This window comes from Varroa destructor, unplaced genomic scaffold (assembly GCF_002443255.2).
Source record: "Varroa destructor unplaced genomic scaffold, Vdes_3.0 BEIS01000005.1, whole genome shotgun sequence".
NCBI lineage: Eukaryota > Metazoa > Arthropoda > Arachnida > Mesostigmata > Varroidae > Varroa > Varroa destructor.
Window position 1 is genome coordinate 31,155,670 of NW_019211458.1, and position 23,436 is coordinate 31,179,105.

Sequence of the window (23,436 nt, forward strand, 5' to 3'; positions counted from 1 at the left end):
GCCTTGCTGACATGTCATGTTTGACAATTTTACAATCATATGCATGGGCAGTCGTGTCTGCGTTACGTTGCATCCAAGCGTAACTTTGATGTGAAGGTCATACCTGCAAAAGACTGTCTTGAAAACAGCGATATTTCTAGAAGGAACGACGAAAAAAGCCGCACATGAAATATGTTTAGAAAAATCTCAATAGCCTCAAGCTGCATGCTCTGCTCAACCAAGTGAGGAAACAGCGTCTAGACGACATTTGGTAATGTTAAAGTAGTAATAGTTTAATTCGGCTAATTTAAACAATTCCTTAGAAGATGATAACTCGATAAATAATGTTAGCGTCTCTCTTAGGAATACCCCCCGTTTACGTACACGTTACTGACTATGTGTAACCGCGTTGTGATGCGATTTGTTTTTAATTTTGCGTTTATTTCTGAAGTTATTTGCGCATTTCTCGTTCGTATCTGCATCTTCCTGCATAAAAAGGGTTGCCAGGTCTTCGAACGAAATAATTCATCGTTTTATTATTTTGAAGTGGGTCTTCTGATATCTAAAGGTCAGTCCTTTGGGGCTTTAATGGGCGCCATAAAGGACAAGGGATTAGATTATGTCCCCTGTAAAAGTTCAGTCTTCCGAAAGAGAAGTCATCTATGATTAGATTGTTTTGACTAGAGGCGCGGCGAAAGGACGCTGCGAAGTCATCCTTACATAGGTATTTTGCTATTGCGGGAGGGCAAAGTTATCAAAGGATTGCTGAGCTAAGTCAGCACAATTGTTGCTACCATGGCTTTTCATATATCGTACTAAAAAAGAGAGTGCAAATGGCATTTGATTATGTTATTAATGCGAATCTAGCGATTTGGACCTGCAGGGAGATTTAGAGATACTTTGTTCTTTTGAAGATGCTCAAAAGAACGCAATTTAAGGCAGAATACAATTGGCTAGTATTTCTACAGTGGCCACAACGATTCAGTCACTTCACCGGTCTGAGGATAATGTTCGAGGAACCACGAACCATTACGAGTACCAGGGAATAAATATGAACGTGACTTTGTCGTTGTAACGTTGAGTCTGGTACCTTCAGGCACAGAATTTTCATAATGGTTGCTTTTTAATTGTATCGCACATTTTACTAAGCCCGAATCTATGCAACAGCTGAACCTGTTTATAGATGGTAGTCGTTGCCGATAAGGAAACTTTGAAGTGTTTTTTAACGACGGCATGGCCTTCTAAAAGCAAGATCATCTAGAAGTATTCCATTTTAGACAGACTTTAGACATATATTTCACAGACCGGTATCGGTATAATATCATAGTAAATATCCTGACGTACCAGCAGCCCGTCACGGCAGGGCTCCTCTGTGTGGCGGTCGTGCAATGCATTATTCAATGGAGCCATTAACTAAGGGTATGTTCCGGCTGTCAGACTTACTGGTCCCCAGTGCCATTTTCGAGTATCGAATGGCGGTGCGCTCTATCTTCACTGTTACTCTGGTAGTTTGTCGATTCAGGTAACCAGTATGGCGTTCTAGCACCATACATTTTATTGTCTCTTTCTCTATTCCATCGTTCTGCGCTTATACGTAGTGTACTCGCAGACAATTCAAAGTGTCGACGGTAACGTCTGGCGCGTGGCATCCCGCCACGCGTCAGTGGTCAACCCTGTTTGTTGTTATCCTCGTCGTCGGCTATACGTTAGTGCTATATGTTAGGGTCTCGTTTCTGCGTGTTGTTGATCATCGGTAGCCATTTTTGATTTTTGTGGTCCAACGACCCTGCAATAGCTACGCCGGTTCAATAGCAGCTTCTAAACGCATGTCCATTGATATTTGTTATAGATTTTCAAGTTCTATGGTTCTTTTGCACTATGTCGATTTACTGCCAAGCATATTCGTCATGATCAGTATGGTTTTGGTTGGAGGCCGCTATGGCCTTTCAGTCGGCTCTTAGTATTTCAAACCCGCTGCACCCCCATAGCAACTGGGCATCGATGGGTCCAGTTCATGTAGTTAGATGTGTTTGTAGCCCACCGTGTTCCCCTAACATTTGTATGAGATTATCTTCTGCTAGCGTAATTAACAAGGTTCAAAAGAATTATCCAAGACACAACTTTTCCTTGAGAAGATCATTAATATCTGTTCGAACTGACTAAATGTTAGTTGAAGTTGTGCCACATTTGCGTCGAAACACCCAGTAGGACTTGGAAATCTTGCGACCAAAGCCAAGCTGTTTGATGATGGTAATTTTGTTAAGGTCTTCTATTCGAGTTAGTTTCAATGAGTTAAAGCCTTTCCTGATCTTCTCACAGACTACTATCTCTACACAGCGGCAACATAATCAGCGATACTGGACGGTCCGGTGCTCTTGAATTTAAAGTTACTGTTTGTCGCGACGTACAAGCACCCAATACGATCCATGCTGAATTCAAGCTGCATTAATTTACCTTTACCTAGAGTTTGTCTCTTTCGACTCGATCATACACTTTAGTCACATGTTACGATCAAGGAGGGCACACATAAGACTTGTCCTGTTACTAACCGCCTTCATTGTTAACTTCAGTCAGCACATATGTATTGCCATATTCTCACCATTCCTTTCTGATCTAGTATCTTCATTTATATCTCTATCGTCATCGCTATCTTGGACAGCGGACATGCGGTAGTTCGGTGAATTATAAATGTCCGCTGCATCGAGTTTGATACTTTCTAGCTAAGATGCTATTGATGAATTTGTAAGTTACGATTGATATTGGAGACTCCTATCAAGTAGGTCCTCTAGTATCGTTCAGGCAAACCTATTATACATTATCGCTAGCATTTTGTTTACTTCTTGTGTTCTAGTTCATATTGTGCCGGTCTAAATGCTTACGAGTTCTGCCGGATATCTTTGAGCGACACTTCTCTCCTGCTGCTGTCTCCTACAGTCAGTTCAATACTCTGAAGGAAGCTCAATCGTACAGTCAGTACGATTGAGCTTCCTTCAGAGTATTTTTTTTTGGTAGTTGTGTTATCGCCTGGCGAGCCATTGACCACGTAATTTTTCGTGATCTTGATATCGACCTATCTTGCTTGCTTTTTTTTTTTGAAAGTTTTTGTAAGTACTCTAAGATATGGCGCAATATTATTGCATTAGGATCATTTGTGTGCTTCTTACGTGTACCGTAATTTACTGCATAAATATCTGTCTATAACCTCGGAATATATGCAAATGCGTGTCTCGGTGGAACGGCAGCCTGAACTACCAAGCACGACAACGAATCCATTGTTTTGTTATGTATGGCTATACTAGCAATAGGTGCCGGTATCGAAAAATAGAAACCAATAGTGTAGGTATGCTTATGGTATTTTACAGTTCATTAGTCTTGATATGAGATAACGAAGAAGAGTAGTCTATCGATCAGTTTGTATAGCAGTTTAAATCAGTGTCAAATCGACGGTTTTAGGTCGGGTTAATTTCATCGGACATGAACATGGTGCGCAGTTACACCGTGACTAAGATGTTTAGGTCAACAGAATCGACGCTTGATTACTATCGAACTGTCAAAGTATTTTCGTCATTAGGGAAGCCATACGTATGTAAAATACTCATCTGTATGTATACGTTTTTCTAAAATTAAGCCCCAGTGTTAAAGGCTTAGCGCGGCAAGTTCGAAATGATCGTGTTACCGTCGAAATCACTGTGAACAATAGATTAAAAACACCTATCTTGGCCTGAAGGCTTACAAAGATGATATATATATATATATATATTGTCAAAAATAACCCGCTGATATAGATATCTATATAAATGCCTCTTTCTTTGAAAGTGTTTTATCGTGCAGCTTATTGTGCTTACTTAGTCATCGCTCATTCTGTCTACAGATGTGTTATTAGTTATTTGGTAACAATGCTAACAGTACTTATACGATTTGGTGGAAATGAAAAAAACAACTAAACTGGGCAATTTGCCATCGGTCGGCCGAACGATACTTTAGCAAAGAAGCATGATTTTTTATATTCGTTATACACTCTGCGACATACTGTAGCTAGGCAAACGAGCAGCTATGGCACGACCCATGCTAAACGGGGTCCAGGTGAATCTAAAATAAGGAGCGACGCAGTCCTTCTTGTTGTCAGTGGGTCAGGATCAGTGAGAGCAGGATCAGAGGGTAGTCAGCGTTCGTGGCTGTCTGCCTGTCACAAATTAGTATTGAGCACCTTCGGAGTGTTTTCCATCTTTGGGGCTATTATTAATCAGCGTTCTTATACAACCAAGCTGTATCTCTTGCTGCTATTGAAGGCTGCTGTTGAATTGGTTCGTTGCTTCGCCCCTTATCGTTTGAGATTTGTTTGATCGGCTTGCTGATGACTGGTCTTGCCTGTCGCCGGCCGTTCTTTACCCCTTACACGTCGAAGGCTTCATAGCAGTAATAGGGGTGGCGCTGAGCCCGCAAATAAGAACGAAGGCCAAGAAAAAGGACCTCGGCTGAAGGAGAAGGTGCGTCGAACATGAGCTGTGCCGGTGGTTGCGTTTGTGGTGCCTGTAGAATAATAGTCTATGGCAGGACGATACAAGGAAGGTGCTGCGGGTTCGAAGGGCTTCGTAGTCTTTCGCGCCGCCAAACCTGATTCAAATATGGGTGAACTCGCTGCGGATCGTTCTCCACACGTTCCCTCTGCGTTGCTAGATCGTTTCCATCAGCTCCGCCTGCCCTTTCTCTCCTATAACCCGCCATTTTCCTGTTGTCACTTTTACCGCTTTAGAGCGCACCGCTCCCAGCGTTTTCAGCAGCGCCACCGCCCTTTTAAAATTCTAATAGCAATATAAATATATCCATTGAAATTTTAGACGAAAAATAAAGAAGTCCACAACTATAGTAAGTGACGGGAACGGCTAGACGGAGGTAGTCGGCCACCCGCGATAGCTCATCTGATGACCTTGCAATCTTGTTCATGCTGTATGGGTATCTTTCACACATTTTGTGTGCAATGCCGTCGTTAGTACATTGTCCCATAACTAACTTCAGTATGTCAGGTTGCCGAGTACAGCAAACCAGCAGTTTTACATATTACATACTGTAAGCGCCGAAGCTGGACCTTCTGGTAGAATCTTATTGTTTTCTTGTTAATGTTGTTGTCTCTAACCTTTCTCAGTGGTGGTTTTGAGGTTTATGGGCGCTAGTGAGCGTGCTGTACGCCGCGTCTAGAGGAAAACTCCTATTATCTATCGTTGCCAACTACAAACGTAGTTTGTAGTCTTTTTGGTTTAGAGATGGCAAGATGGTACTGTGTATACGAACGAATGAGCGTAAGATTGAGGCCCAATTCGATTCGCTGTTTGATGCGGACCAGTTATTCTAGTTGTTAGGCTGTCGGCAAACTAATGAATACAAATACTTTGAACTTTTAGTTATTTCTCTGTTCTATGTCATTCACCTTCGGCATAGATTCCCGCTGTTAAATTGTTCGTAGCATATTTCCTGTGACCCTTTTGGCGGTGATAGTAAACCATGATCCTCGTCTACTTCATTTTTTCCTCCACGTCGTCTACGATAACCACAACTGTAACGTAGTTAAACGAAGAAGGGTAGCGAGGGCAGCAAACAGCAACTTTATGCGTTTCAGCAGGACTCTTTTGACCGCGCTTTATTTTCCCGTCAGCGTCGTTATTTGCCGCTTTGCTCGATGGCAGACATATATACCACCACGGTGTATACCTACATAATACCTTATACTGCAACCGTTTATGCTGTGGAGACAGGCAGATTGTATTAGTTTGAGCGTCGGAAGAATAGGACAGTACACATGCGAGGCGCCGGAAAAACCAGCGTTTTTTATGCAGCCAGGTGAGTGTCATCTTCTTCATCTTGAGATGCATATCCTCGACAAGCAGACGCGCTTCGCCACGCATGTCCACCTACTACATACACTTAACAGAGCGAAAAGTATAAGAAGCAGCTCTTTGCCGTAAGCAAGGTGCCAGTTGTCCAGCCGTAGCCGGAGATGAGGTACTTGCTGTGCGTTTCCTAGCGTTCGCGGAGGCCTGGGTGTAAATCCACTTTGGTAATAAGGGTTTACATGAAACAGGCCTCTGCTCATCTCCAGCGTTAACTTTTCACTGGTTAGCTGGTACGGAACCCCGAAAAGACGGCGTCGTCCTACCGCCCTTCTCCACAAAACCAGCGGCACGTTTTCTGGACCCCTAAAAGAAGTTGTGGACTAATGTGAGACACCCTAAAAGTTACCCTAAACGATCCCTACATCTGGCCCCTACAAATAGCTCACTCACATGTGACGCGTCGTCCCATAGCGTCTCAAGTAGCAGCAGAAGCAGCAGTACCACTACACAGGACCGTCGGCAGCGCTGTGGCGCAGCCGTCGCCGCATGGCCATATATAGGGGCGTGCGCTAACTAAACGGAAACGACTTGCTCGAGCCGCAGAATAGCAGCTAAAGCCTCACTTCGTGCCCAGAGCGACCGGGTGGGCCGACCATTTGTCATACCACACTCGGCAGGCAGTGGGCAAATCGGCAGCGGCGAGAGGTATGAGGACGAGGGGGAAGGAAGATAGAGAAAGGGTGTGTGTGTATGTGTGGTGCTGCAGCAAAAGACCGAAGCCGCACGGACCTGGGAGGGAAAATTGAGCTAGCAAGTAAGCAAACGAGCGAGCGAACGATCGTTCGCTTGGCCAGCTAGCACGCTACGTGAATAAAGTAAAGCCATGAGGTGAGCATCCCTAGTCGACAAGCGTTTTTTACCCTGCCAAATTCCCGTTTCGGCATCCACCATCCGTTACAGCGGCGATAACTCGCGACTCTATCGCTGCCGGCCGTCAAGGCGGTCTTCCTTAGAAACGCTCTGTTGTTCACCAGTCCGTTTTCTAGTCCTACCGGCTACGTGTCGCCCCCTTGCTCTCGCACTACATTAACAGTGGCGCCGCAGACCCTCGTTGTATTTTTCTACCGTTTGTTCTCGACTTGCACGGCCCAGTTCTCTGTTATACGTGTAAATGTGTGTGTACTCCAATGTGTTCCCGTGCATGGATCGGATGGACGGACCTCACGCACAAGACAACATACCTTTTCTCCATTTAGTTCCCGTGGGTGGCGGCCAACGTAGTTTCGTCATTGGTAGAGAGGCTAGGCATACATTGTAATTTTTGCCTTGGTAGTACAACGCAGGGCAAGGTCATTCCTGCGTAATGCTTATAGAGTCAAATGTATCTGTTTTTGTGACGAGCGAGGACTAACACTCGCGCGAACATCGATATGACGCCGTAGTGAGGTAGGAGGTGTACAGATATCTTTTATTCCGCAGGTTCCTCGCTATGGATTGGGAAGATCAAGCCGAAAGCAGCGTATGATATGGACGTGCTCCAGAATATATAATAGGGCACTTTCATTGTTGATGAAACTACGCAGAGGAAGGTCAGAACCAAAGAGCAACGTGGAGTAGCTCCTGTTTCACACAAGTTGACCACACGGTAGACCAGATTGATAGAAAGCAGACAGTATTAAATAACTAATTTTATTTTACCTTTTTGTAGCAGATAATTATGTGTGTCTGTCAGTGTGTAATTCACTGTGTTGAATCTGACGCTGCTTAAATTAATTATTGTGCATTCTTCGGTCTCGTGTCACAGCGGCTTGGTTCTCATGATATACATAGAGGCTGTTTGCTTTCGCTGTTCTCTTGTTACTTTTTGACGTTGGCCGTGACGTTATTTGTCGCTGCTGCTGCGGGTAATTCTGCTTCTCACCGTAGCAAAGAGAAAACATCGGATCGACGGTCACACGAACCATACGAAGTGGCCCTCTTCTATGCTGAAGTGATTAATTGTAGGCTATGCAGAGCGCAAGTGATAGGAAGCAAACGGCTGAAGCTAGAAGGCCGCTATGGCTACTATGCCTATAGTTATCAAGGTCGAATCTTTTTCCATTCTATAGTCCGCACACGGCCTGCCCTTCAGGCCTTTAGTCCTTCTTCAGCTGATGCCTTTCTTGCGCCGCGGTACAGCAGCACAGCTAGCTCTTTTTTTCTCCACTCTTCTCTGCTTGTCCTGTTTTAGGCTCTGTCTGTTAGTTATGTCTTTGTTGCGGTTCCTGCTTGTCTCTTGCCTCCTGGTGTCCTTTTCGTCCCGTCCTTTTCTGTGGCTTTGTCTTTTAAGTGTCTGGGTCTCTGTGTACCAGACAACTGAACAGTAAGACTGATGAGAAAAAGTGAGGAAAAGATGTGCTTGCGGTCATATATTTCAGTTATTTCCACCTTGTGTGTGCTATTTATGGAGCATGTATGTTTTAGTTCCTTGACTGCACATGTTAATATTGATGACAAAACAACTTGTAACGTGTACTTGTGCGAGTGCGTGTTTTCGGGCGCGAACGAAAAAAATGTTATCTTTCAGTTTTCGCGCTAACGTCTCACAACGAAGTTACCGTCGAGGGGAGAAATTCATTTCTACCTTAATGGAAGAGCTCTAAAAAGAGTCATAAAACCTAAATCGGCGTCTAATCCCAAGTTAAAAGAGCGTTCCCTGTTCTCATCGTTAGTTTTCATTTTTCATTCTTTAACAGGCCAGCCATTGTGCCCGAGGACAGTGGTAAAGCACTATGTAACCAAACGATAAGATCTCAATACATCAAGCCCGACAGACGTATACGAGCATGCGAAGAGAATGATTGGTCTCGAACCGGAATAAAAGGTCGCTTTCGCTTCAACGTATTAAGAAGATACAGAACGTTCAAAACTTACCGAGTGTTAAAATTTAAATAATTGGATGTTCTTTTGAACGATAAGCCGACTACGAAATGGCAACAAATATAGCCGAACCATGAAAGTATTGGAAATTATCGTTGCGGGATACTTACAGCCATCAATGGCTCTAATGGACCTGTACTCCTTATACCGAAGGCATATAATTTATCCAGATCGTACTTTTAAATCTTCGGGTCCTATTGTTCAATGCTGAGTGCATAAGCTGTGTAACAAAACTGCGTTGTAGTCGACGGCTTGATGAAATTGGTATTTATACTGGTGTTATATATTATATTGCCGGTCTTTGGCTGAAAGTCTATTCGGTACTTTGCAGTAATTTACTGTAAAAGATGGCGTTCTATTTCATCTACGTTTATTTAGCATCTACATTTGGTGATTTTCTAATCGATGCTGGCAAGGCTCATGTGACCCTGGCAAGGCTCAAATCATGAGTGCTTCCTAACCAACTCTTAGATGAAGATTGAATATCATGTTATTTTTGTTTACTTGTTGCTAGATCTCTCGAAGCTTGGAAAGGCGTCCGCTAATTCGCAGTGTTCTTCCTAGTCTCAAGGACGCAAGTAAGGTCGCTGATCTCGCACGAGGTCTCCCGTTGTGCATCGGTACCGATAGTATCGTGTTGCAGCGCACAATTAATCAAGAGTCATGTGTTCCTTAAGATTACCAGATTAGACAGCGTTAATGTTTTCATATTTCATTGTTAATAAAATTAATTTAAAATTAATTAAATCATTCCAATCCTCGATAATTACGACGCGCCTAGTATAATCCAACCTCAGTCTCTTTGGCGCCCTTATCTCGAATAACAGGGCTCATTGTTATAATTTATCCCTATTCTGGTCGTTATAATTACGCACTTACTCTGTCTTAAGCATTGGTTGAACGGCCTTTTTAAAGAAAAAAATTGGCTCAGGCGCTATGTTCCTTAGATGTTTTGCCATCACTTTGTGTGATCGCCTCAACTTCTCCAATGAAATGCGACTTATAAAAGGAGTAAAGGAAGTCGAAAAGTGTTTACCGATCACTTTCCCGCGCACATTACTGAATATATGTATATAAATATATCTATCTTGCTTCCTATTCTCGGGTAGCTCGTCTTAGCTGTTTCTCTGTCTGGAGTGCCAATGTTCAACAAAGAGTCGAAGCTTGAGGATTAATGTTAAGGAGAAAAAACACAACGAATATAAGATCGTGCTCTTCGTCTCCGCCGTTATCTAGTGGGGGACAGCAGCAAACGAAACACGACCCAGCATGGCGCCGGCCAAGAGCTCGCTTAGGTTTCGCCCCACTCGATTTGAGACCGACGGACACAGCGACGGCGACGTAAGGACAAAAACAAATGTTCTTAATAGCGCTAATGGTCTCCAGGACGGAGATGGTCTGTCTGCCCTCGGACAGAATCAGTGAAGGAATCAAAGAATGACGAGACAGAGCAAGCGCGAACTGAGCCGTGGGGCAAACGAGGAATAAGCTTATTGTGCGCAAGCAAGGCGGGAGAGGCTATGAGAGTACTTAGCGTCTAGCAGCACATGACATTGTCAACTATTGCAACACTATTGCCACCATCATCAGCCCCGCCTTGAACCGAACGAAACAGGACTTGTGTATGGCAGTGAAAACGATGAGTTGCGACCCCACGAAACTGCACAAAGTCTTACGAACAAATGAAGATAACGAGTGATCGGCTTTTGGCTGTACAGCCACCCCATTCCATTCCAGCTGTCTTCTGTACAGACGAAAACTGACTGTACGACAAACTAACCTAAGAGTTTCCCACAAAAGGCTAACCTATGTGCCCTTACAGGCCATGGCTGCTTTACGATGACTGACTCGTAGAATCGCGCACCGGCAGTTAGAGTTGAGACAGGATCACATTAGTTCAAGCTGTCGGGGAATTCACCATCGAGCGACGCGTGGATGAACGCTGACGAACATTTCAATAGATGCCCCTTTTCTACCTTCTCGTACTGGTGTTATGCCTGCTTATTCGTCTATTTTTCTCGTCTTCACCGTGTTCCTAGTTTTATTTTTCTTCGTGATTTTACTTCGTTCATTTCCTCCAGCTCCAAGAGAAATTTCGTTTTTTTTTCTTCTTGGCCATTGTGTCCGCTCGTCCTTGCCGCCGTCATTGTCGTCTTTTCGAACGAATGACGAACCATCGCTTCTTTTCACTTCTTTTTCGTGTTAGCTTGCTTCCTCTTTTTCTCACTACGGCGTATACTACTACTAGTCTCTAGGTCAGCCCTCAAATAGAGCTGATGCTGCTGGCTTTTTTGGTCTCAGGGAACAAAACGAGCTAGTCTCCTCTCTGTTGGCCTTAGCCGGTACTTTTGCCTACGACGCCTTCATTTTTATGCATTTGAGTTGTTTGGGCAAGGGTCGCGAGGCAGGCAGACCGGTCGACGGAGAAGCGAACGGACCGCAGTAAAAGGGGAGGAAGCTAGGGGCAGTATGGGACCTAAACGGGTGCTGGTCCTGGTTCTAGTTGGGCTTGTCGTGCTGATGCTGGTGATAGCAGCAGAAAAAGGAGTGGCAACCCTTGTAGCGACAACACCAACGATAGCAAGAAAAGAAGCAGCCGCAACCGTAGCCAAGACGGCAATCCTTTCAAAAAGCACGAAACTTATAAAACTTGTCAGCCAGCGGCGGCTGCGGCGATCGCGAAGGAAGAAGTAGCAATAGCGATTCTAACGGGACTATCCCCTGCGAGACCATCGCTGACTATCAGTTCAGCGGTCCCAGTAAAGGCATTGACGAGAAGCAGCAGCAGCAGCAGCATTAGAAGTAGAAACATGCTAAGGTTAGAGACCGAAAGCGGTGGGATAGAGGAGATGACGACCAAGACCAATCCAAACTAACCGAACTGGTGGCGACGGCAACCAGCTCGTACCGGCTCGTGGCCCATGCACCCATTTCGGTATTTTACTTTTTGTGGCTCTGCTTCCGCTAAAAAATACACAACAGTGAACAGCCATTGCTTCGGTCTGCTATTGATGCTACCCTCGCCGTTGCTCCTGTAGCTAGTGCTGCAGACGCTGCCTGCACCGCTTGCTGTTGCCGGTCTTTTCGCCTATTCTTTCCCTAGCTAGCGCAGGAACGAGGCGAGCAGTCGCCATGGCCAGCTCGGCCGTCTATTCAAGACCTATTTTAAACGTTTTGTGTAGTAACCGTTTGCTCTTATTAGGGCCGACGTTGGTGCCGTTGTAGCTACTGTACTCAGCCGTTATTGCCAGCGGCGCGAACACCGGGACAACTAAAGCGGTGGCGGCGAATAGAGGAAAGGCGAAGCGGACCCAAACGATAGATGTGGGTCGGGCTTGGTCGCCGCTGCGTTTTTCTTTTTTTTGCATTGGCTGTCGACGACGTCGTTTTTGTCGTCGTATTCTGCTTTTTTTCTTCTTCTTCTTCTTTTATCCCAAAAAGGAAAAGCAGTTTACAGTAACTATAGACGCTATAATCGCTGGTTTCTCGACGTCGTTCCAACAACACTGTGCCGCTCGTTGACAATTTTCACATTCTCACACATATGGACCTATAGGCAAAACTGCCCCTGGCACAAACGAGGATGTCCGAGGAGCCCGGAGAACCCAGCAAGTCTTGTGCCGCGGCCCGGCCGCCCGGAATGACTGGACTGCCGATACCATTAGTGTCCATCATTATAAGCAGGATAACGTATCTGGAGTGAAAGTAGCGCAAGACCAGTCATCCCATCGTCTTATGGTCTAGATACATATTACACAGGGAAAGCAAGCTAATTCAACGGATACCGGTAGTACCCGTATGGCAGTCCGTTTTCGGGAACAACCCATGCTGATACTAGTGTTTCTGCTGTCACAACTATTGTGACTCGTACAACAACCGCCATGATAGCTGTTACTACTGTTGCTACGAGGCTTCTTACAGAAAAAAACGCGGTGGAAGAACTGCCGTCAAACTCTAGCGGATAGCCAGACACATTCCTGAAGGCGCACGACGGGCATGCGGTACAAAATAGGACACTGCGCTGGGAGGTGTTACAGTTCTCATACACTGTTCTACTGTAGATGTATGGGATACTAACATCCAGAACACATTGAAGATACGCATCTACCATCTTCTGTTGGCCAGGCCGTTAGAGTGGGCGGAACTGATAAACGTACAAGGGAATAGGCTCTGACTGTATGGGTCTAGTACAGTGCATATGGGATGACATACTATCGATTAGATGGTGGATTCTACCACATTTGAAGTATGGAACCTCAATGTCTTGAGTTTTACGCCCGGTACTGCCTTAAAGGGGAACTTCAAACAGCTGGCTTTCAGCATGAAATAACGTATGTCTTAAAGTCGGAAAAATCCTCAGAACTTATTTGTTAATTTCCAGAAAGTGTTCGTTTTTCACGCAACATGTACTGTGGAGCCACAGCAGAGTTTAAGACGCTGGACAACGTCATCTTGCCAGACTACCTGAAGCATCAGGTACCCTCTTACTTCCAGCTGGTACTCACAGGTAGAATTCTGTACTTCAAGTCTGTCAGGCTTCGTACCTGACCCATAAATAAACCCGAAGAGTATATAATAGTTACAAAAAATGATGGTCGTGGAAGCAAGAGCTCAAATAGTCGTTATGTCAAGGTCACACGATGCACACTCAACCCTTTCATTCACTTTATAGCTACCCTAGATATGACAGTTTTATAAAAACGAACGAACAAAAGCGGACAGTACCATTATCTGTCTATATATAGATCGGCTCTAATAAAAGAGATCATTGAAGGTTTACAGTGTCGGGAATATTAGTGGATGCACAAAGCAGCAGACAAGCCAGATATGCGGCCAATGGCGGCAGGTAACAGTTGGCAGTCAATGGATGTTACCACGGAGGGTAAAGGGAAAACGAAGGCAGAAATGAAAGTAAGGCGTTCGAAGAATTCGGGAGTTGTCTACCTTCCTGGCTGCATGCGATGTCAGTAGGAGTAAACTCTAGCCCGGCTCTTCTTTGCCATTAAAGTAGCCGTGGGCCAACGGACTAGAATACATTCCATTCATCATTTTCGCTAGCCCTCATTCCTCGTCTGTTCCGTCTACCGTCATCGGCGAGGTCTTGCAGTGACACCAGGCGATCCGAAGGTCTGCTCCTCGCAATCTTTCGACGAATCGGCCTGCCACCAGTAGCGAAACGGCTGCTGCTGCTTCTTTCGTTTCTACGATGTCTCTTTTCTTCAATCGCGGCCTCTTCCCCATTCGGCATTTTTGTTCTTCCTGCGCGAGAAGGAAACGGGAGCGGCTACAGCCGTCAAAGCGACTCCGTTGCCTGTGATCATTGGGGTTGCCACCAGACTCAGCAATTGTCAACCGGGGAGCAACTGTGAACCTTCGGTCCTGCCTCCTCTCGGGCAGTGGCCTGCTGGCCACAAACTTCCCTCCCGTATTCGAACGTCAAACGTTCGGTTGCAAACAGCATTCACTCATCGCATGAGCAGCGAAGACGAAGGAGCAGCTTTCAGCCACTATTGTTCAAAGTTCATCTTCGATTATTGCCCCTATTACCCCGCCCTTTCACCCTTCTTTACCCCATAGTTCTTGGCCATTTTCCCTTTAGTACGTCTTTTTTACACTGCCGTCCTCTGTTGTCTCTCTGCTTAGCTTTACCCCGTATCACTGATTTTTGGCTGCTTGACTTACTCATACTGCGCAGCATCTGACCCATTGTACGCGTATTGCCGCCGCTTTTGCTGCCAATGTAGGAATGGCTGTAGCGGTGTTGCTAAGGCCAGATTCTGCTTGGCTGCGCACGCGGTGTGTCCTGACTTCCCCATTACTCGCTCTTTCCTTCCTTCGTTATAAATCAGCCCAGTATGTATGAACTGCTAAAAACGCACTTAATAGAGTAGCGTTGATGGTGATCAATATATTCAGGGCTCAGGAGGGTGTGATTGCAATAATGCGAGGCTGCCTGCTAAACGGGTAAAACCAACCTGCTGCTGAATATCGACTACTAAACTATAGTATATGCAAAAATTACCCAAAAATCGTATTAATGGGTTTGATTAAACGACACACGACAAAAAAGGTAGCGTTAAATTTGAAAAATGAAAATGCTAGAGCTGATGAGCACGTTCGAATCTCATTTGTGACAAGCTCAGTATTCATCACGCTGAAAAGTGACATAGGACTTTTTTTTTTTTAATTAGCAATCATACTATCGCTGACCGCGGCAGACAAACACACTTATGTGGCGTTTATCCTTGTAGCTCAACCATCGAACAGATACATCGCTGCCCAAGGATAAGGAACGATATAATGGATGCAGCTAAATCCAGTTATACGACAAGGACGAAGGCGTTCTTGGTCGAGGTCGTTCTTTCGTTCTCATCGTCGCAAAGAGAAGCTATTGAGCGAAATGCGGGCTCATCCACATACACACATCCACAACGATCCACCTACAGACAGCCTCTAATGCACGTGATGACTCAAGCTTTGCAAAACGGAAGGCAACGTACACCCTCAACGACGTCGTACCGCCAAAAAAAGACGCGAAACTGTCCGCCGCCTCTGGGAAAGAACTCTGGTATTCGATGTAGTCGTCGTAGAAGATCTGCGCTCGAAGGAAAGGAATATCCTCTCTCCATCTCAGAGCCCTTTAACCTGCGTAGCCCCTGCCACGGGAGTCCTCGTTCGAGTTTGAGATGGAGGTGTTGAAAACAGCAATTGGGAAAGGCTGAGCAGCAGAAGTAAGCCCAAGCAAGAAGTAGGTCGCGTTGGGAAGGAGGGTGCTGAAGCCGCCGAACCAAAGTACAGGAATGGAGAAGACCGATGGCATGCGACCCGTGTGAAACAGGAATGAGTTAGAGGGTGAGCGGACCCAGGACGAACAAGCGGGGACCCTTGACCCCGGATAGTCCCCATTTGAGTGAACGCAAGCAAGCGGGCAAAACGAACTCCTTGCGAGGGTGCACACGTCTGCTCATCCCGAAGCTGCCCAACAAGCGAAGCAAGACCTGCTGCCGTTGCTGTTAGGTCGATTGACGAGCAGCAGGCAGCGATCAGCGAAAAGCCTCCGACTGCATAGTATAGGGGAAAGGAATCCACAGACTGTCTTGGCTAGGAGGAGAGCTGTTTTGGTCGAACTGGTGGCTGCGAAACTTCATCTGACCTCCACTCCCCCCTGAATATCGTTCTACCCGCCTCATTGAACGGAACGGAGTAGAAAAAGTTGCAGCAGCAGTGCTACCTCCATTATTAGAAGAAAACATAGCGCCCAACTGAATCGCACGCAGAGAATGTTTCGATTGATAGTGGACTGGCTTGACTTTAGAGTCGGTAGGAGCGGCACCGGCGGCTAACGCAGAGAACAAGGTCTAGTCCCTTTATGTGGGTAGCACAGACGACAAAATGGAAAGCAGCGACTTCAGAGAACGAATAATAGAGCGCGATGAACGGATTGCCATGGTCGTAGTCACTATACTACTCGACTGTCTGGAAGGTATCTTGAACGGAGAACCGAACTCTCTCCGCGTACCCTCACTATTGAAGTGACTGCCACAACTGTCACTACTTCAGACGCTTCACAATAATAATAACCAGTGAGATACAGATAAAGCTAGGACGATCTATGTATACTAAGCTGTTTGGTGTATTAGGCAACCACATGGCGAACAAAGAAGTTGCCTCATGTGTCATAGAAATAAGATGTTGGAGTAATAAGGTGACGATTTTTTTACCGTAATATAGAGTATTTCAAACGCACTCAAACACATTCTGGATAATCTGGTTATAATCAAAAGAATTTAGAAACTTCTCTTTATGTGGGCCAATTTAAAAAAAAAAAAAAAAAAAAACTGAATACAGTTCTTCTACAGTTTGTTTGCTCTAGTTAGTTCGATTAGATGAACCTTTTTACCAGAGTTAGGCTCCTTTGCACCACGTCCTTGCAATACGACTATATTGAAATCATTTATTCGAATGCCAGCGGGGAGTGGTAGCATTTATGTGATCTATAAATATTTGGTCTTCGACATGCCCGTGTCATAAAAGGTACTATGATTGTCCTTAATACTATATTCGCTTGGTAATGTAACAGTCGTTTTATATCTACTATGGCTAAATGATCCATAATTAATTTGCGGTGGTTTACTAACATCAAAAATAGAAATTATTATAAAACAAAGGAAGCTATCGCACCGCCAACTGGACAACTCCTAGACAGTCCTAGCATAGTAAATTAAAGAAGATCGAAAAATGATCTTAATGTAACATTTCATATGAATATTTTAACTAGAAATCTCATTTCTTCGCTCGGCCTGTCTCACTCGTCATCTTTTCCGTCTCTCTGTGTGGCTATATGCTTTCTCTCTAGCCTGTTTGTTTTATCTTACACGAATTATCTATGTAACTGACTGCTTTTGCCGAAACTCCAGCAGCTGCTACGGCTCCATTTTTTGTCCTGGCCTTTTGGCGCCAACTTTTCGTCTGAAACTTGTTCTATCATTTACATGTGGTGATAACGAAGAAAGCAGTAGGCTGCGTCAACAGCAAATATCTGGCTGTTTTTTTATTAATTTCGGTGGGATTGTGGGTGGGAAAGAGAGGATGAAAACGACAGATGATGTTATGGCTAAGTCAGGTAAGGACTTCTTCACTTTTGCTTGTTCGGCTGCCGGCTACCATTGTCTTAATAATCTGACTTCCTACTGGCTGTTTGCGTACCGACCACAGCGGCAGATGCTTCGCAGTGCTGGTTTGCTTCTTTTAAACGAGTCCGAGTTTCTTATCTCCGCAGCAGTAGAAGCGGAAGTAGTAGCAGTGGACAGGGCAAAATATTTATTTTCCGTTTCTACGCCGCTGTTTTCACTCACGGATACCCCATACCCCTCTCGCTAAAGTCGCTACACCCCATTTTCGTCCCGTCTTTCCTCATATCCCCTTTACAGCGAGACCGACGCAGCCGGTACCACAAAATAAGCCTAACGCGCTCGTGGCGTTGTCTTTTTCCCAGTCGACGTTGAGCGTTTAAATCATGGCAGACCAAATTACGCAAGTCAACTAACCCAGGGGAAAAGAGCTATTTAGCGGGCCGCTGCCCAGGCCGGTCAACCAGTGAGGCGAACGGCCAAACGCGGTACAGGGTTCTGCTTGTAAACTTTGCCACTATCCAACTTCTAACTTGTACTTGTCTCTTCTATCGCCCAATGTAGCCGTAGCTGAAACTGCAGCGCCACCACGACTGTCCTGCCATTTTGCCCCATTCTTTACCCCAGCAACGATAATCTTCTAATTCACTTTGACCGCCACTATCAGCCGGTCGACATACAACAGCAGCAGGAACGCAGACGGTTAGGTGGTTTGGTAGATCTTTCTGCTAATGAACGATTTTTCCTTTTCTAATCGTAGACTGAATAAAGAAGGACCGGGACCGGGACCGGGAACGCAACCGCAACCTGTCGGCAATGAAAGAGCGCAACAGCACGCAAAAGAGCGGTATACGATGCCTGTATTTCTTTTCTTTTCGCCTACAGCTGTAGTTATTACTACTACTACTACTACTTCGTCGAGCCATCTTTGTCCTCAACGTCCAGCGATCGAAAATAGTCCCTTACTCTATTGCCATTACCAGCGTCACTGCTTCCTGAGCGCAAACGACAATTGAAAATATCGCTTTCATCACAACATGCCGAGGTTTAGCTTCGTAAACGTCATTCCAATTTGCATTAGAAGAAAAACGCAGAACGTAGTGAACGGTGTATAAAAAAAATTCAAACAGACTTGTGTCTCATTTTTGGTGCGGTAGTGCACTAAAATCAGCACTGCGGTAATTTCGACCGTAATAGTACCGACACAGTCCGGAAACGCCAGTGACGTGCAATAATAACGGCAGTATCAGCAACGCACAGAAAACAATACAGTTATCGCCTATAAACACCCTCATTCGATAAGCATATAGTTTTTGGAAAGACGCGGAGACTGGCACTATACATATTTAGAATATTCTCTCGTATTATAGAGTGACGCAACGACGCAGAAGTAACAAACTGGCACACAAGTGCAATGGCGCTGCTCTGCGAAAAGCCGTTCTTTTGTCAGTCACGGTCAGCGCCGGTCAGCAATGACCAGCGGCGCTTTGAACGTTTCGAGTCTTCACCAGGCGGGAACTCCTAGAAGTTTACGATGTAGTACCGTACCGAAGTGCTGCGATACTTGGTAGCGTAAAGGCTGCTGCAGTATCTGTACAGCGGTGTTAGACAATGAAAGGCTAAAACGCTGTTGACATATAAGGGCCAAGCGTACTGAAGAAGATCTAGGCAGAAGCGACGAAAAGGACCAGAAACCAAACCTAGGAGTAGAAAAAGAAATGAGACTGTGTCAAGGAATTTCATGTAATATAACAGCAGTAACAATAGAACTTGGATCTGACTGCCTAAATATTTGGTCAGCCAAACTGCATAGTCCGTCACGGGCTTGCCTTATTTCAAGAACGCGAACCGTCCTCTTTTGGCCTGTCCCACCCACTGTCGATGTTGGCGGGTTTCACTGAGCGATTCTTAGGGAGTTGGTTCTAAAATGAATCAGAGCTTTGCTCAACAGATCCACCGATCGACCACGAGGAAAACGAGGGCGTGAATGCTTTTTTGCCCCTGAACTGTAAACCGTACACAAGCAGGTAGTACAGCTGGGCTTTCTTCGCTAGGCGCTAAAGGATATAGAAACAGATTCACACGCACGCTTACTTGCTCAAAGGATTAGCTGACTAGAACTGGCAGAAAGTAGTTTGGCAGGACGAATATCTGGAGGCTAGTCCTATGAGGCGAGACTATTCTGGGTCGGTATTGGCTGCACTCAGCCCTCCTACTGCATCTGCTCATTCGTTTTGCCTCTTAGCTTGCAACGCAAGAGAGACGTCGGGTTGGACAAGATTATAGCGGTGGGTACTATTGGCCCTGACATTGAGCTACTTGCAGTTGTAACAGCGTTGTGCGAAGTTCTGGCTGGATGTCGAGTTCATCGGCTGGAAGTGTGCGGCAAAAAACGTAATGTACACCTGCGAAGAGAAATAAATATTGACATTTTTTTTCTAAGGAACTATAGCCAAGTATGTATGTTTAAAAACTGTGCTCGATTAATGTAGGTCTATGTAAGGATAGAAAAAAATCTTCTAGAGCGCGGTCTACGTGTTATGAATTTTACATTGGGTACTGCGTTCCTACACTATTGCGAGGACTCAAAAAGCCCCTTATAAGAAAACTCACTAGATTTTTAGTACGCGATACTTCATCAAACATTATACAGAGTGCTAGATCATTAAATACTGTTCCTTCTGCAATAGATCGAACAACAAAGTCAATTGTTATCAACGACACCTTGTGATAATGATCCGTCATCTTCAGATAGCTTTAGCGCCACATGCGCATTAGCAGATTTGTTTTTTTTTTTGCTAGGACGTGATACAACTCTCTACACTGCTGTTTAAAAGCTTCAATCATCCGGTACGTTTTCATATTTTCGTCGGTATCTTTCAGTCTGTCGAAGAAATACTCATTTGAACTTTATCCAAAGTTGCTCAACTCTTTTCTAGAAGCGATCAACTTCTGTTGTTTTACAGATAAAGTGATTTAAATTAATAATGATTTTCTCACTGAATACATAAAATGATCGGCATCATTTCTTAGCAAGCTTGCGTTCTTCAGATGGCGTGACCTGGAACAGCTTAAAGCGCCTACGCCAACTACCATTTCACTCTATCACAGCATATAAATTGTCCGTTGTCAATCTCCAGTTTCTGTATGGCTTCTTAGCTTTTAGGGGGTCACACCGCTCGTTCGAAAACGTTTCGTGTAGAGCTTTACTATCATTTAAGACACTGTATAATTGCGAAAACCACGGTGGAATCATTGTACAGGGAAACGTAAATGAAGGTTTGAAGCTTTCATAGAAAAGCCGAGTCTGCGCCAGCATTTTTTTGTTATAGTTGACTAGCAAATACAATGCAAATATATCGCAAGCTTTGCGTGAACTGAATCACTTCGTGACAAAAAATAATATGTATTCAAATTAAACTTGGTTGGTAGCGTGCTACCTGCTTACAGAAACGATGTCTTCCTCACTCAGAATTGCGTTAAGCTCTTAGTTATATGCCCGTCTGGTAGTTCCTACAATACCTACCCGTCTACTTTCGCCATTTAATCACACATGCGTGTAGGGTTATAACTGCAGTATTTTCTACTTGTTCAGGGATTAAAAATGGAAGACCAACACAGTTATTCAAAGAACGTGAGCCACTGTGTAACATCGAATTGGACACATGTCACGTCATGCCCATATTTTGTTTATCCAACATGACAATCTAACCAACACGCATAGATATTTTCACATTATTTTTTTTCTTATCATGTATGAGCAGACGTATTTGTCTATCTTCCCTTTGTTTTATTTCACTCGTTTTCCTTGGCATCCCCCCTTTCCCCAAAAAATCTTCGTTTCCTAGCCAACATACCTTACACATACAAACATACATTCTAATGTCTTCTGAACCGGTTGCAAATGCCATCATGAACGTTACTATATTTGCAGCGTCGTAGTTCACTGGACAGCGGGTCATGAAAATTGGCCATCGAATTCGATACCGACGACGCGATAAAGACAAATCATAGCAGTGGAACGATAGATTAATTTAGCAGGTAAATTATGAAAATGACTTTTTGCTTAGTTAAGAATAGAGTTTTTTTTTTTAAGCTCTCAGATGCTTTTCGCCGCCTTCTCCACATCTATCTCTCCGTCGTTCGTTCTTCGCCTGCGCACTCACTCACCCCTACTTCGACTTCCCCCTCTATCCTTCTTCCTGGCTCATACGATCGTCTATCAAAATTAAAGTGTGTGTATCTGTGTGTAATAGAGGCAGGAATAGAAGAAAGTAAGACAAAGAGCTGAAAACCCGGCAAGGGGTTTCGTAAATAGTCCGGTCCGGCCGGCAGGCGGCAGGAGCAGCGTCAGTCGGGTTTGGAGGCTCAATGCCGATCTGCCGCCGATAGCACTTACGAGAGAGGGGAACAATGAAAAGGAGGATGAAGAGTAGAAGGAGCTGGTAGTGGTGGCAGACTAACACAAGGAGAAAGGCCCAATAGGAGCAAGCGGTATTAAGCGGTAAGGACGTAAAGCTGGCCTGCCGCTGCTGGTAGTGGCACAAGAACAGAGGCAAATCGTGTGCTGCGCAACAGCTGCCCGCCGTCGCCACTGTGCGATCAGAAATGGTGGCAGCGATTTATTTCACGTCTTCCGGTCTATTCTACAGCTAACAACGAACGCTTCCCACGAAAATTGGACCAGCCAGCTACGAAGCAACGGGAGGAAGTTTGCGGATTTTCCGAACCCCAAAAAGCCAGTGAACGAATGAGTCGCCAGCTAAGAAATAGGCGACACGCACGCACGCACGCACGCACACACACACGTAAAGTGCTTGACGCTGTATGAACGCGCAAAATCTAGACAATGGCGCGAAGAAACTAAATATCTTATACTATGTACATACATTGTAAAAGTGTGGATATTTCTACGCGGGCCGATAGGTTGGGAAGGAAGTATGGACCGAATTAAACAGAGAGCGAGCTTGATTTAGCAGTAAATGGTGACCAATAGTCCAGTTCTTGTTGGTACTGCTCTTGAACATATGGGCTCCGTTTAGTATTTGTCTCCTAAAACCAGTATTTGAAGTAATAGAAATAAGTATGAAAAGCTGATCCGCAGATCTAGACTCCCAAAAATAGAGTTCAGACTCTGCTAAACTGAATGACATTTCACTCAATTTATGGCTGCTCTGTTGATGCTTTACAAAAAATTTTAGTAGCAGAGGCCATCGAAGTCTTCGTGTGTGAATGGTGACGCAGAGGAAGAAAGGATCCCGCCTCGATTTGCGTTAGGCCTAAACCACTAGCCGATCGATTACCGAGTGTCTGTACTCTTCACAACAAAAATGTAATAAATATTAAGTACAGAGAACCTGCTGCAATGCAGCATCGGTATGTATTTGAAAATTGTTTTATATACCATCATATGAAGCAGGTTTCCAAATCAACAAATAAATCAGGGAAATATTAACTGAACGAGTACGTTTATCAAGCTTCCTGCTTGCACTATTACTTACCTTTTCTTTTGTACCCTCCGCACTTCAAAACAAATATGCTTGTTTAAATAGCAGAATAAATTCATTATGAACTAGTTCCAACACGTTACCTAATTATATTTCCGATGTCAAATAGTAGCAACTGCTCGTAAGTCTGTTGTCTCCTGCAGCTTGAACATCCAGTTTATATATATAGCATTGTTGTTAACTCGGGCAGGGTCGCACGACATTTACTCCACGAGGCGGACACACGAAGCTCGACTGAAGTAAATAAACAGTACAATAGTTGCACAGATACAAAGACGTACTGCCATTGTTGCTTCTGAACTTTTCACCAAAAAGTTCCCTCCGCCTGTGATCAAATACAGCGTAAGTTAATGTTTCATACGGCCCGTGCATAATATTAACGGATAGTGATGTGGAGCAGGTGACTTCTTGATGCACGGAAATGGCCGCGCAAGACTTAGTGTGCTTCCCATAGCTGACTTTGACGCCCATCGTCAGCCGGCCATCGCCGGAGCGACCCGTGTCCGTAATGTAATGCTAGGATACGCGTTACTCACAAACGATAGCAATGTAGAGAAGAATCATAGGGATTGT

The 23,436-nt window shown here is 44.8% G+C and overlaps 1 protein-coding gene and 1 long non-coding RNA gene across 9 annotated transcripts in view; both read left to right on the forward strand.

The window, feature by feature from the left end:
• LOC111251532 (nucleolysin TIAR-like) overlaps positions 1-23,436 on the forward strand; it is a 249,310-nt gene that overhangs the window by 168,728 nt on the left and 57,146 nt on the right. The gene's annotated exons all lie outside the window — the stretch shown is intronic.
• The window catches only part of LOC147755558 (uncharacterized), a 52,579-nt gene continuing 35,552 nt past the window's right edge, over positions 6,410-23,436 (forward strand). Inside the window, exons 1-2 of one of the 7 annotated variants that reach the window (XR_015328553.1) lie at positions 6,410-6,695; positions 7,287-22,816. This is a non-coding gene — a long non-coding RNA (uncharacterized LOC147755558). The other 6 variants (XR_015328556.1, XR_015328552.1, XR_015328554.1 and 3 more) reach the window with 6 other exon arrangements.